The sequence below is a fragment of the Myodes glareolus genome, chromosome 8 (genome assembly GCF_982192425.1).
Source record: "Myodes glareolus chromosome 8, mMyoGla1.1, whole genome shotgun sequence".
NCBI lineage: Eukaryota > Metazoa > Chordata > Mammalia > Rodentia > Cricetidae > Myodes > Myodes glareolus.
Window position 1 is genome coordinate 94,848 of NC_142033.1, and position 13,642 is coordinate 108,489.

The window sequence follows — 13,642 nt, forward strand, 5'->3', positions numbered from 1 at the left end:
TAGATTATACTTCAATCCCAATGAATATCCTAGCAATTTATTATTATCTGTTAACAAATTGAATGTAATGATTATCAAATGATTTAGTATAGGTATCAAAGTAATGAAGGAATACTAACTTAGAAGCCAGGAATTAACCAACTTCAAGAATTAATAAGCATAATAATAATACATAGTTTGGTGCTTTTAAAAAACAGATCAATGTAAGAGAACCTCAAAATAACCCTACATACATGTAACTTAGAAATTATACAGAGAACAGAAGAAAACAAAGGCAAAATTTTCAATAAATTACAGTGAAATAATCACATGAGAAAACAGTCTAGAAATAATTGCCTTACAAAATTTTGAAAAAGTGGACAATAGACTCAAGTAGAAAGTACAAAATTGTGTTTAATTCAAAAAGTTAATATGATAAAAACTGAGATTTTTTAGATATTTTGCATAGATATATTGATAACTTCTTTACAAAATACAAATGGAGAAATGTAAGAAATTATTGATAATGTGTTTTATTAAATCTAAAATTTAACAAGTAACTTGTAACTATGTATATCCATTTTATATAATTGTATTTTTTGTTTTTATTATTATTATTATTATTTTATTACTTTAAAAAATACCAATCCAAATTTCCACTTCCTCCCCTCCTGCCACTCCCCTTTCACTTTGTCCACACATTCTCCCCCAACCCCCTCCAATCTTAATAGAGGGTAAAGCAACCTGCCCTGTGGAAAGTCCAAAACCCTCCCCACTCCATCCAGGTCGAGGAAGGTATACAGCAAAAGAGAATAGGATCCCAAAAAGGCAGTACATGCAGTAGAGACAAATCCCAGTGCTATTGTCATTGGCCTCTCAGTCTGCCCCATCTGTCAACCACATTCAAAGGGACTAGTTTGATCCCATGCTCATTCACTCCCAGTCCAGTTGGAGTTAGTGAGCTCCCATTAGCTCAGACACATTGTCTCAGTGGGTGAACCCCTCATGGTCTTGACTTTCTTGCTCATACTCTCCCTCTTTCCGCTCTTCAACTGAACCTTCGGAGCTCAGTCCTGTGCTCCAATGTGGGTCTCTGCCTCTGTTTCCATCTGCTGTTGGACAAAGGTTCTATGGTGATATTTAAGAAAATCATCAGTCTGCCTACAGGACAAGGCCAGTTCAGACACCCTCTCCTCTATTGCTTAGAGTCTTCGCTGGGATCATCCTTGTGAATTTCTGGGAAATTTTTTAGAGCCAGGTTTCTTGCTAACCCCAAAATGACTCCCTGAATCAAGATATGTCTTTCCTTGCTCTCATATCTGTTCTTCATCCATCTCAACTATTCTATTCCCTCAAGCTCTCCCCAACCCTCCCCTTCATTCCTCCTTTTCCCCTTCTCTCCTTCCTTCCACCCCCTAATAATGCTCCCAAATTTTGTCAGGCAATCTTGTCTGCTTCCAATTTTCAGGTGGATCTATATGTGTTTTTGTTTCTGTTGGTTCACCTTATTACTTAGCTTCTCTAGGATCATGAACTATAGGCTCCATGTCCTTTGTTTATGGCTATTATCTACTAATGAGTGAGTACATACCATATTCATATTTTTGGGTCTGAGTTATCTCACTAAGGATAGTGTTTTATATTTCCATACATTTGCATGCAAAATTCAAGATGTCATTGTTTTTTACCCTTGAGTAGTACTCTAATGTGTAGATGTGCCACACCTTTTTCCATTTTTCAGTTGAGGGCCATCTATGCTGTTTCTTTTCTGGCTATCACAAATAATGCTGCTACGAATATAGTTGAACAAATGCTTTGTAGTATGATTGAGAATCTTTCGGGTATATTCACAAGAATGGTGTTGCTGGATTCTGAGGTAAGTTGACTCCCAGTTTCCTGAGAAACCGCCACACTGATTTCTAAAGTGGATGCACATGTTTGCATTCCCACCAACAAAGAATGAGTGTTCACCTTACTCCACATCTTCTCCAGCATAAGCTATCATTAGTGGTTTTGATTTTAGCCATTCTGACAGGTGTAAGATGCTATCTCAAAGTTGTTTTGATTTGCATTTTCCTGATAGCTAAGGAAGTTGAACATGTCCTTAAGTATCTTTGACCACTTGAAATTCTTCTGTTGAGAAATCTCTGTTTAGTTAAGTACACCATTTTAATTGGGGTGTTTAGAAATTTAATGTCTAATTTCTTGAGTTTTTTATATATTTTGGAGATCAGTCCTTTGATGTGGGGTTGGTGAAGATCTTCTCTCCTTCAGTAGATCGTATTTTTATCTTACTGACTCTGTCTTTGCTTTACAGACGCTTCTTAGTTTCAGGAGGTCCCATTTATTCATTGTTGCTCTTATTGTCTGTGCTGCTGGGAAGTGGTCTCCTGTGCCCATGCATTGAAGGCTACTTCCCATTTCTCCTCTGTCAGGTTCAGTGTGGTCAGATGTATATTGAGGTCTTTAACACATTTTGACTTGAATTTTGTGCATGGTGATAGATAGGGATTTATTTTCATTCTTCTACATGTTGACAACCAGTTATGCCAGCACCATTTTTTGAAATTTTTTTTGCATTGTATAATTTTAGCTCCTTTGACAAAAATCAGGTGTTCCTAGGTATATGAATTAATATCCAGGTCTTCAACTTGATTCCATTGGTCAACATCTCTGTTTTTATGCCAGTACAAAGCTGTCTTCATTACTGTAACTCTGTAATAGAGCTTGAAGTCAGGGATGGTAATGGCTCCAGCAGTTCTTTTATTGTATAGGATTGTTTTGGCTATCCTGTTCTTTTTGTTTTTCCATATGAAGTTGATTATTGTTCTCTCAAGGTCTGTGAAGAATTGTGTTGGGATTTTGATGGGGATTGCATTGAATCTATAGATTGCTTTTGGTAGGATTGCCATTTTTACTATGTTCCTTCCTTTCAAAGAGCATGGGAGATCTTTCCATTTATAATTTCTCCTGAAAATTTTGTTATATTTTCAAAAGCTCATCTATTATCCAGAGTAGTATGGTTTTTAAATATAGGCATTAAGTCTTTTAATTGCACTTGAAAGGAGTATCCCCCAAGGTAATAGGAAATAATTGAATCCGTTTATCATGGGGTCCCATGAGAGGATCCCCAAGGCATTTCCCCATGTCAAGCATTTACTCTTTCTGTCTCTTGTTGATCTACATTCATCAGTCCAATATCTGCCTTTTCCATACCTTCTGCATACTCCAGAGGGAATGGGCCTTTTATTTGGATTATTTCTAGAAAAAAAAGAAACATTCATTTTTCCTAGGAAGCCCTGTTTACAACCCATTTTTAGGTGACCTTGTTTGCCATAATAAAATAGTTGATGTTTTGGTTTTTCTTCAAGCCTCTGGAAATCACCTCTTATATTCAAACATCATCACGGTTATGAGATTCAAAACTGACTGTATTCTGGATCCTTTCCTCTATGGGTACTGATCTTGGCTTTAAGTGTATAATTACCCTTTTACATTGTAAATTAGCATTTTCAAAAGCTGAGGATTCAATTATTATTTGTCTACCTTCTGAAGTCAGTCTTTGTTAAAAAAAAATCAGTGAACATTTCCTTTTGGCCTTGTATAGCTTTAGTAAACGATTCAGTTTTCTTTCTGAATTCTTCAGTTTTGTCCCAAGCATTCAAAGTTGCTGCATGGCACTTTCCTAAAAACACCAGAGGCTTTCAGTCAGAGATAGGTGAGTTTTCTTTGCCTCTTTTTGACCTAAGACAGGAGATGGATCTGTAAGATACATTTTCCCATGACGGGTAAGACTAGTGTGTGGTAAGGAATCCCCAAGGCAGACTCAGTCTTCTGAGGAACTCTGAGAGGTCCTTAAAAATCTGATAAAAAGGGGAAATGTGTGGGCTCACATGTGACTCAGGTTTCATCTTGAGTCATTTCTGACTTGAAGAAGTCATTTGAGTTCAAGTTTGCCTGCTCTGATTTTTCTTATAACCTTGAGGGCTATGAGAGCCTTCTGATTTAGCCCATGGGAAAAGAACACTTTATCTAGTAGAAAGAAAACTGCTGACAACAAACATCAAGAACATCAAGATAGAAAGTAAGACTGCTTCCGAGCAGCAAGCACATGTTGGAGAGGAGGCTGCTCACTCAAGGACAGGAGTGGTCTTGTAGTAAGATACTGACTGATTGTCTGGCTGTGTTTTGTTCTGATATTGTATATATGCAAACTCTGAAATAAACTCTGGGCTGTTTGGCTGCTTTGGGAAGACCAGACAGACCTCCAGAATCTATCCTTGTTGTAAGAGGCCACTTGTTCATTTCCTGGCCACCAAAACAACCACACAGAAAGTATATTAATTAAATTACTGCTTGGTCATTAGCTCTAGCTTCGTATTGGCTCTTACATATTAATTTAACTCATTTTTATTAGGTAAAGTTTTGGTGTCACTCTCTGGTGGGGCTACATGGCTTCTCCTTGACGCTGCCCTTGTTTTCCCCAGCATTCTGTTAAGTTTTCCCCACTTAGCTCTGTTCTATGCTATCACAGGCCTAAGACAATTTCTTTATTAACCAATGGTATTCATAGCATACAGAGGGGAATACCATCACCTCCTCTTTTCTGTTTAAATAAGAAGGAAGATTTTAGCTTTAACATAGCAAAATTACAACTAATAAAATAGTTATCAAGCAATAATTAAGTTACAATATTTATATTTACTTTATCTCTTATCATAACTAAGGAAATTATGTCTTTTCTTCAACTCCATCAAAGACTCCAGAATGATATAATAGTACCTAAATAAATAGGAAGTACATTGTAAACAACTTCCAAAACTCTTTAACTGACAGAGACATCTCACTGTCTAGACAGTCACCCAAAGTTCTTCTGTATCACTGGGGTATCCAATCTTCAGCCCACATGCCCTTAGTATCTATAAGACTTCCATAAAGCAGGAAATTTCAAAGACAGTTCTGCCTATATTTGCAGTTTGTCAGTCACTTTCTTCTGTGTCTTGCAGAACGTCTGGCAGACTCTGTCATGAAGCAGGAACCCCAAAGGACTGTCTCATCTTCTGTAGACAACTTCAGCAGTCATTATTCCATGGGTTCTGCATGTCCCATTCACACAGCATAGCATCAAGCAGACCAAGTAGGAGCAGTTTCTTGCCCAAATGGCTAACAAACTCCTTAAGAAGCCTCTCCAATGCCCATCTTCCTCTTGTTGTAATTGGTGCTGCCAGAAACAGATGTGTATCACTCTCATGAAAAGTCCTAAGTTTTTAAAAACATTTTAAATGTGATATTCTGAAGTTCTAAAAGATTTGAAGAATACCTATCTAACTGAAATATATAAACGAACTGTATAAACACAATACCTTAAACAAAAGCAGAAGTATACATATAAAATTGACTTTAAATTTGTATCAATAAACCAAAAGCCATATCAATGCAAATCTCTATAGCATAGAGATGTATACCATTTAAATGTTAACAGACATTTATAAATAATCATTTTGCGTATTTAGGCATAGTTCTGCAAACTGCTTCCTGCTTTTTGTTGAGAGAAGTAATTTTTGGAAGTGTTCATGGTGACCTTTAAGGGGTTCTTTGTCCATCAAACTACATTAGTTTGAAAGGATTCCACAGGTTCTCATCTTCTGTGGAAACAAAAGAAGAACCTCTTTTCCAAAGCAACATTTCCTTAGTGTCAAATTCTGATACCCTGGTGTACCTTTCCTTCACCTTTTCAGGGTATCCTAACAGTATAATATAAAAGGTCATAGTATAGTATTTCAATGCACACATGTAATGCATTTGATCACATTTCTCTCCTCAATTGTTCTAAATTTCACCTTATGCTATTCTTCACAGCTATTGGTTTTCCTTTTATTGTCTTATCTTTTTTATATCCCCTCTATCTACATATGAGATAAAAATCCAGGAGGTTTTTGAGCTGTGAAGTGACTTATCTTACTTCACTCATTGGTCTCTTGCTCCATTCATTTTCTTACAAATACCATTTTATTTTATTTTATTTTATTTTATGATTACATAAAATTCTGTTTTGTCTGTATTTATCACATTTTTAATTAGTTGAACAGTTGGTACCCACCTGGATTGAGTCTCTAGTTTACCTATAGTGGATGTGTGGTAAGCTTGGGTATAAATTCCTCCCCATTGTAAATTTACTTTTGTTTACTGGATAGTCAGTCATATTGTGGTTAGATGGTATATGTTCTTAAATTTTTTTAGGAACTGTCATGCTGATTTTAATAATATCTAAACAAGTTCTCACCACCATAGAATAAGTCATTCTTCTGTCTGTCAGAAATAAGTTTGTGGTCATTAAAAAATGGTATATAGAAAATGAAAGAGGAAGGATAAAGTAGTTCCTTCAGGTCATCGAATTCCTAGAACAGAGCCATGCTTTTGAATAAACAATGGGTTTACTCAATGTGAGTATTAAAACATTTATATTAAAGTATTACAAGGTGAAGGTTATTAAACAACTTTGATGATTTTTCCTAAACACGAATTTTATAGTTTTTCATAGGAAAGACCCATATTAGATATTACTTCTACCTCTCACCCTCTATTTACTTGACAGTGCTTTGTGTTGGATGCCTTTCACTTCCTCTTGTAGCATATGAGAACAAATATAGAGGCCCTCAGTAAGACATTATGTAGACTATGAGTTATCTGGGAGCACTCATGCCCAAATATGTCATCTCCATAAAATTCCTTCCCTCATAATTGAGGGTACACGGTGTAAGAAGAGGCATATAGAATGTTAAGAACCAGAGTTGGAGGAGGATGTAGGTGGAGACTATTTTTTCTTTTCCAGGCTCCCAGACCCCAAATAATCACACAGAAATTATATTAATTAAAACACTACTTGGCCTATTAGCTCTGGTTTTTATTAACTAGCTCTTACATCTTAAATTGATCCATTTATATTATTTTATATTTTACCACAAGGTTTGTGGTTTACTGGTAAGGTTCTGGTGGGTGGGAAACTTTCTCCTTCAGTGTCTACATGGTGTCTCTCTGACTCTGCTTTCTTTTCTCCTCTATCTCTGCTTGGAATTCCCACCTTGCTCTATTCTGGGCTGCCATAAGGCCAAAGCAGCTTCTTTATTAACCAATTATAATAAAATATGTTCATACTATACAGAGGGGAATCCCTTATCACCTCCCCTTTTCTTCTAAATAAAATGAAAGGTTTTAATCCAAATTCCCACTCCTTCTCTTCCTCCTAGTCCTCTCTCTCTCCCTCCACAAACCCTTCCCCCACTCCTTCAACCCTAAGGGAGTGCCATGAACCCCGCCCTGTGGAAAGTCCAAGGCCTTCCCTACTACATCTAGGTTGAGAAAGGTTTACATCCAAAAAGAATAGGATCCCATGAAGTTGGTATGTATAGTAGAGACACATTCCAGTGTCATTCTCTGTGGCCCCTCAGTCTGCCCTAGCTGTTAACCCCCTTCAGAGGGGTTTGGTTGTTCCCATGCTCATTCACTCCCAATTCAGTTGGAGTTGGTGAGCTCTTATTAACTCAAGCAAACTGTCTCAGTGGATGACCCCCTCATGTTCTTGAATTCCTTGTTCATACTCTCAATCCTTCCACTCTTCAACTGGATCTTGGGAACTCAGTCCAATGCTCTGATGTGGGTCCTTACCTCTGTCCCCATCTGTTGTTAGACAAAGGTTCTATGGTGATATTTAAGATAATCATCAGTCTGACTACAGGGTAAGGTAAGTTCAGACAACTTCTCTTCTATTGCTTAGGGTCTTAGCTGGGGTCATCTCTGTGGGTTCTTGGTTCCCAGTTGGTGGTCCTATTTGTGAAACTTAAGAGGTACAGCCTTACTTCAGAAAGTTTGTAACTCACCTGGCTTGGGGTAAGCTTGGTTCTTATATGGTCTTGTCATACTTCCGGTTCCCTTTCTCTACCTCCTTATTATGTAGAATTTGTCAACTCTTAACTTTCTGTTCCTGTAGTCATACCTGCAACTATTTTCCAGGTTTCTCAACCAAGATGGGCTGTATAAAACCATAAGCTTCAATAAACTGTCTGAAGTTTGAGAATCTTCACCAACAGAAAGCAGAAAGCAGTTTGGAGAGAACTATGCCCAAATTCCCAAATATTGTTTATAAATATTGTTTACATTTAAAGGAGTATATGAGAGATATGATAAAGGAATGAATGCATTACATTGATATAGATATTGGTTTATTAACACAAATTTAAAGTCAATTTTTGCATGTATATTTCTGCTCTTCATTAAAGTATTGTGTTTGAACTGCTCATTTATAAATATAATGTATAATTAAGAAATACAGGTTAGTCCCTATTTCAGTGCTGAGGAGTTCTATTTAGAGAGGTGAGTGGGTGCTAGCCGGGGCAGACTGTCCCAGAAGAGAGCACAGCCCCCCTCTCAGCTTCTGCAGCAGGGTCTTCGGTGTACCACAGGACTCTTCCCTGCCCCCACTGTCACCCTTTTGTCTCCTGTGTCCTTGGAATACCAGCTGTCCCTATTTCAGGGCTGAGTAGTTCTAACCAGAGGGGTGAGTCTGGGCTATCCGGGGCGGACTGTCCCAGAAGAGAGCACAGCACCCCCCAGCTTCTGCAGCAGGGTCTTTGGTGTTCCACAGTACTCTTCCCTGCCCCCACTGTCGCCCTTTTGTCTCCTGTGTCCTTGGAATACCAGCTGTCCCTATTTCACTGCTGAGGAGTTCTATCCAGAGAGGTGAGTGGGTGCTAGCCGGGGCAGGCTGTCCCAGAAGAGAGCACAGCACCCCCCAGCTTCTGTGACAGGGTCTTCGGTGTTCCACTGGACTCTTCCCTGTCCCCACTGTCATCCTTTTGTCTCCTGTGTCCTTGGATTACCAGCTGTCCTTATTTCAGTGCTGAGGAGTTCTATCCAGAGGGCTGAGTCTGGGCTATCCGGGGTGAACTGTCCTGGAAGAGAGCACAGCCTCCACCCTCAGCTTATGTTGCAGGATCTTCTGAGTTCCACTCGACCCTACCCTGCCACCAAGGTCGCCCTTCTGTCTCCTGTGTCCTTGGAATACCAACTATCCCTACTTCAGTGCTGAGGAGTTCCATCCAGAGAGGAAGAAGAGATGGGCAGACGCCAATGCAAGAATTCCTCCAAAAACCTCAAAGGCAACATGACATCACCAGAATCCAGGGATCACAAAAAAGAAGAACTGAACACCCTACTCCAGAAGAAATAGAAGAAATCGACTCTAAGCGGAACTTTATGAAAATAATAGAGGAACTTAAACAGGAGGTGAAAATCTGCCATAAAGAAATGGAAGAGAAGTATAACAAAAAGATTGAAGAAATGGGTAAAGAAATGGAAGAGAAGTATAACAAAAAGTTTGAAGAACTGAGTAAATCCGTAAATGAAACCCTGGGAAACCAAGAAAAAACAATCAAACAGGTAATTTGATTACCTGTTCAAGATTTGAAAACTGAAATGGAGACAATGAAGAAAACACAAACCGGGGGACAACTTGCTATGGAAAATCTAGGAAAATGAACAGAGACTTCAGAAACAAGCATAACCAACAGAATACAAGAGATAGAAGAACGAATCTAAGACTCTGAGGACACCATAGAGAAAATAAATGCTCTGATAAAAGAAAACAGCAAATCCAACAAATTCTCATCACAAAACATTCAGGAAATCTGGGACACAATAAAGAAAACCAAATCTAAGAATAATAGGGATAGAAGAAGGGGAAGAATTGCAGATAAAAGGCCCAGAAAATATATTCAACAAAATTATAGAAGAAAACTTCCCCAACCTAAAGAACGATATCCCTATGAAGGTTCAAGAAGCATACAGAACAGCGAATAGACTGGATCAAAAATAAACATCCCCTCATCATATAATAATCAAAACACAAAACATTCAGGTTAAAGAAAGAATATTAAGAGCTGCAAAGGAAAAAGGTCAAGTAATTTATAAAGGTAAACCTACCAGACTTACACCAGACTTCTCTATGGAAACCATGAAAGCCAGAAGGTCCTGGATAGAGGTACTGCAGAAACTAAGAGACCATGGATGCAAGCCCAGACGACTTTACCCAGCCAAGCTATCATTCACTATCAATGGGAAAACAAAATATTCCAGGATAAAAACAAATTTAAACAATACGTAGCCACAAATCCAGTCTTACAGAAAGTATTAGAGGAAAGTCACAACCCAAGAAATCCAACACTGCCAATATAGCCTACAATAACTCAGATGTCTAGTGATCCTTCACAACACAACTCAAAGAAGGGAAACACACATTCTACTAACCCCCAAAAAAAATAGAAAAGAAAATATCCGGACTCAACAACCAGTGGTAATTAATATTACTTAATATCAATGGACTCAATTCACCTCTAAAAAGGCACAGACTAAGAGATTGGATACGAAAACAGGATTCAACATTCTGCTGTTGAAACACACCTCAACCCCAAAAGCAGACACCTATTCAGAGTAAAGGGTTGGGAAAAGGTTTTCCAAGCAAACCAACCTAAGAAACAAGTGGGTGTGGCCATTCTAATATCTAACAAAATTGGCTTCAAACTAAAATAAATCAGAAGAGATGGAGATGGAAATTTCATACTCATAACAAGAACAATTCATCAGGAGGAAGTCTCAATCCTGAATATCTATGCCCCTAATATAAAGGCACCCACTTATGTAAAAGAAAAACTTTTAGAACTCAAGGCAGTCATCAAACCACACACACTAATAGTAGGAGACTTCAACACACCTCTCTCACCAATGGATAGGTCAATCAGACAAAAACCTAACAGAGAAATAAGAGAATTATTGGAGGTATTGAATCAAATGGACTTAACAGACATCTATAGAACATTCCACCCAAATAGGAAAGAATATACCTTCTTCTCTGCAGCACATGGAACCTTCTCGAAAATTGACCACATACTCGGTAACAAAGCAAACTTCCACAGAAACAAAAAAATATTGGTAACCACCTGTGTCTTGTCAGATCACCATGGATTAAAGTTAGAATTAAACAACAATGCTACCCCCAAGAAGCCAACAAACTCATGGAAGCTGAACAGTCAACTACTGAAGTACCACTGGGTCAAGGAAGAAATAAAGAAATTAAAGTCTTCCTTGAATTTAATGAAAATAAAGACACAACATGCTCACACCTATGGGACACTATGAAAGCAGTGCTAAGAGGAAAGTTCATAGCACTAAGTGCCCAATGAAAGAAAATGGAGAAAGCACACATTGGAGACTAAACAACACACCTGAAAGCTTTAGAAAAAAGAGAAGCAGATTCACCCAGGAGGAGTAGAAGACTGGAAATAATCAGACTGAGGGCTGAAATCAACAAAATAGAAACACAGAAAACAATCCAAAGAATCAATGAAACAAAAAGCTAGTTCTTGGAGAAAATCAACAAGATCGACAAAAACCTATTCAAACTAATCAAACGGCAGAGAGAAAACATGCAAATTAATAAGATCAGAAATGAAAAGGGGGAGATGCCCTATCACGCTACAAAAGCATTTGTTCAACTATGTTCATAGTAGCATGTACCATGAGGGGCCAGCTTGTTAGGGTATCTTTCCCGCCCAGTAACCCACAGCCAGCAAGTCCCAGAGAAAATCAATCACACAGAGATCTCTATAAGTTATAAAGCTGATTGACCATTAGCTCAGGCTTCTTGTTAACTCTTATAGTTTATATTAACCCATTATTCTTATCTATTTTAGCCACACAGCTCAGTACCTTTCTCAGTCTGACAGCTTACATGTTGCCTCTTCGTTGGTCTGCGCAGGAGTGGCAGAGAGAGCTTCCTGCATCCCAGAATACTCCCAGTCTCTTTGCTCCACCCCTACTTCCTGTCTGGCTTTCCTGCCTATACTGCCTGCCTGGCCAATCAGCGTTTTATTAAAATATGATTGACAGAATACAGACAATTCTCCCACACCATTTCCCTCCTTTTTTTTTAAACAAAGGAAAATACCCACAGTCCATTTGTTGGGAATGTGGGCATAGTATTTCAGGTTACTTCCTGTTGGTTGGGGGCACTGATGATCTTATGGGAACCTAAAGAAAATTTAGAGTTATAATCAAGTCCTGACTGGAGTATCCTGTGAGTCTTGATCATCTCAGGCAGCAGTCTTGAATCTGTTCTGGATGTAGAACTCAGGCATCCGGCCGTCTGTTCCTACCAGAGATTTCTCGGGTGGTCTTCCTTGTTCAAATCTGATTTTTCTTAGCTCAGAATGAATCCACAGCCTCTCATTTCCTGTGGAAACAAAAGCAAAATCTCTTCTCCAAAGTAACATACCTTTTGACTTCAGTTTTGAAGCCAAGGTATTTTCAAAATACCTATCTTGGGTTAGTTCAGCAGTATTCATAAACAACAGTCCTTTAGCAGCTGTTGCTACTTCCTCAGCAATCTAACAATTCAAAGAGAGCACAATAACATACAGTATCAAGATTCTCTGTATATTTTCCATCTTTATTTTAACCTCTATTTCTTTCATTTTTACTTTTACTTTTTGAGACAGGTTCTTTGTATATCTTTTTGTCCTGGAATAACTCTGTAGACCAGGCTGTCCTTGAACTCCCAGAGATCCACTTGTCTCTGCCTCCCAAGTGCTGGGATTAAAGGTGTGTGATACAGCACCTTGAAGTCACAAAGGTCAATCTACCTCTGTCCCTTGAAGTCACAGAGGTCAGCCTACCTCTGCCTCCCAGGCATTGGGATTAAAGGTGTGTACCACCACACCCAACTTCTCTCTTTCTTTCTTTTTTTAATGACTTTAACTTTTATCCTGCATATATTTTTAACACACTGTAAACCATTTAGGTTTTCTTTGTCTTAGAATCTCTCTTTACTGTATATCTCTCTTTTCCTGACCACATGAGTCTTTAATTTACAAAGCAATATGGAAAGCTGTGGCTTTGACGGCTAGATCCAGCCCATTCCTTAGCTTTCCAGCCTCATGGCAGAGGTACCGCTGGGGCCATTTTTACTGCCACAACTCTATGGCATGTCAAGGTCCTTGCCAGCAAGAAAGCTGCAGCGTTCTGCTCACAGACCACACTAAGTCAGACTGCCTGCCTGAAAGAGTCAGAGTTTGTCCTGGCAGGACCGCCCAGAAAGCCGGCTTTTTAAAACAGCACAGCTTTTTTCCTGCTATGACTGAAAACTGAAAAGCATGCATTCAGCTTTTCATCAATACCGTTGAAGTGTTTCGCGGCAGGACCTCTTAAAGGAGCTCCAAAGTTTTGCAGCTAATGCTGAGTCAGGAAGCCTCTCTTAGATGAGAGCATTTACTTGTCTCTAGCAAGCAGAACAAACCGAGAAATTGCTGCTACCAACAAAACATGATTTACTCTATTCTCTCCCAAGCTTTCTCAGGCTTTCTGTGGATGCAGTTATCCACATGGGTGCCATATGATAATGACGAATCAATCCCACACCAGTTATGTTTTAAAGGGGTATTTATTTGGGGGGTAAAACTTACATACACCATAAACCGTCAGGAAGGGAGCCTAGTTGCTGGAGCAGGAGCCAGGAGCAGGAGCCGGAACCAAGCACTGGAACCAAGAGGCCGAGCCAAGCTTGCCGCTCTTCTTTTAAAGAGAAATATACCACGCCCCAGTGGGCTGGTATTTC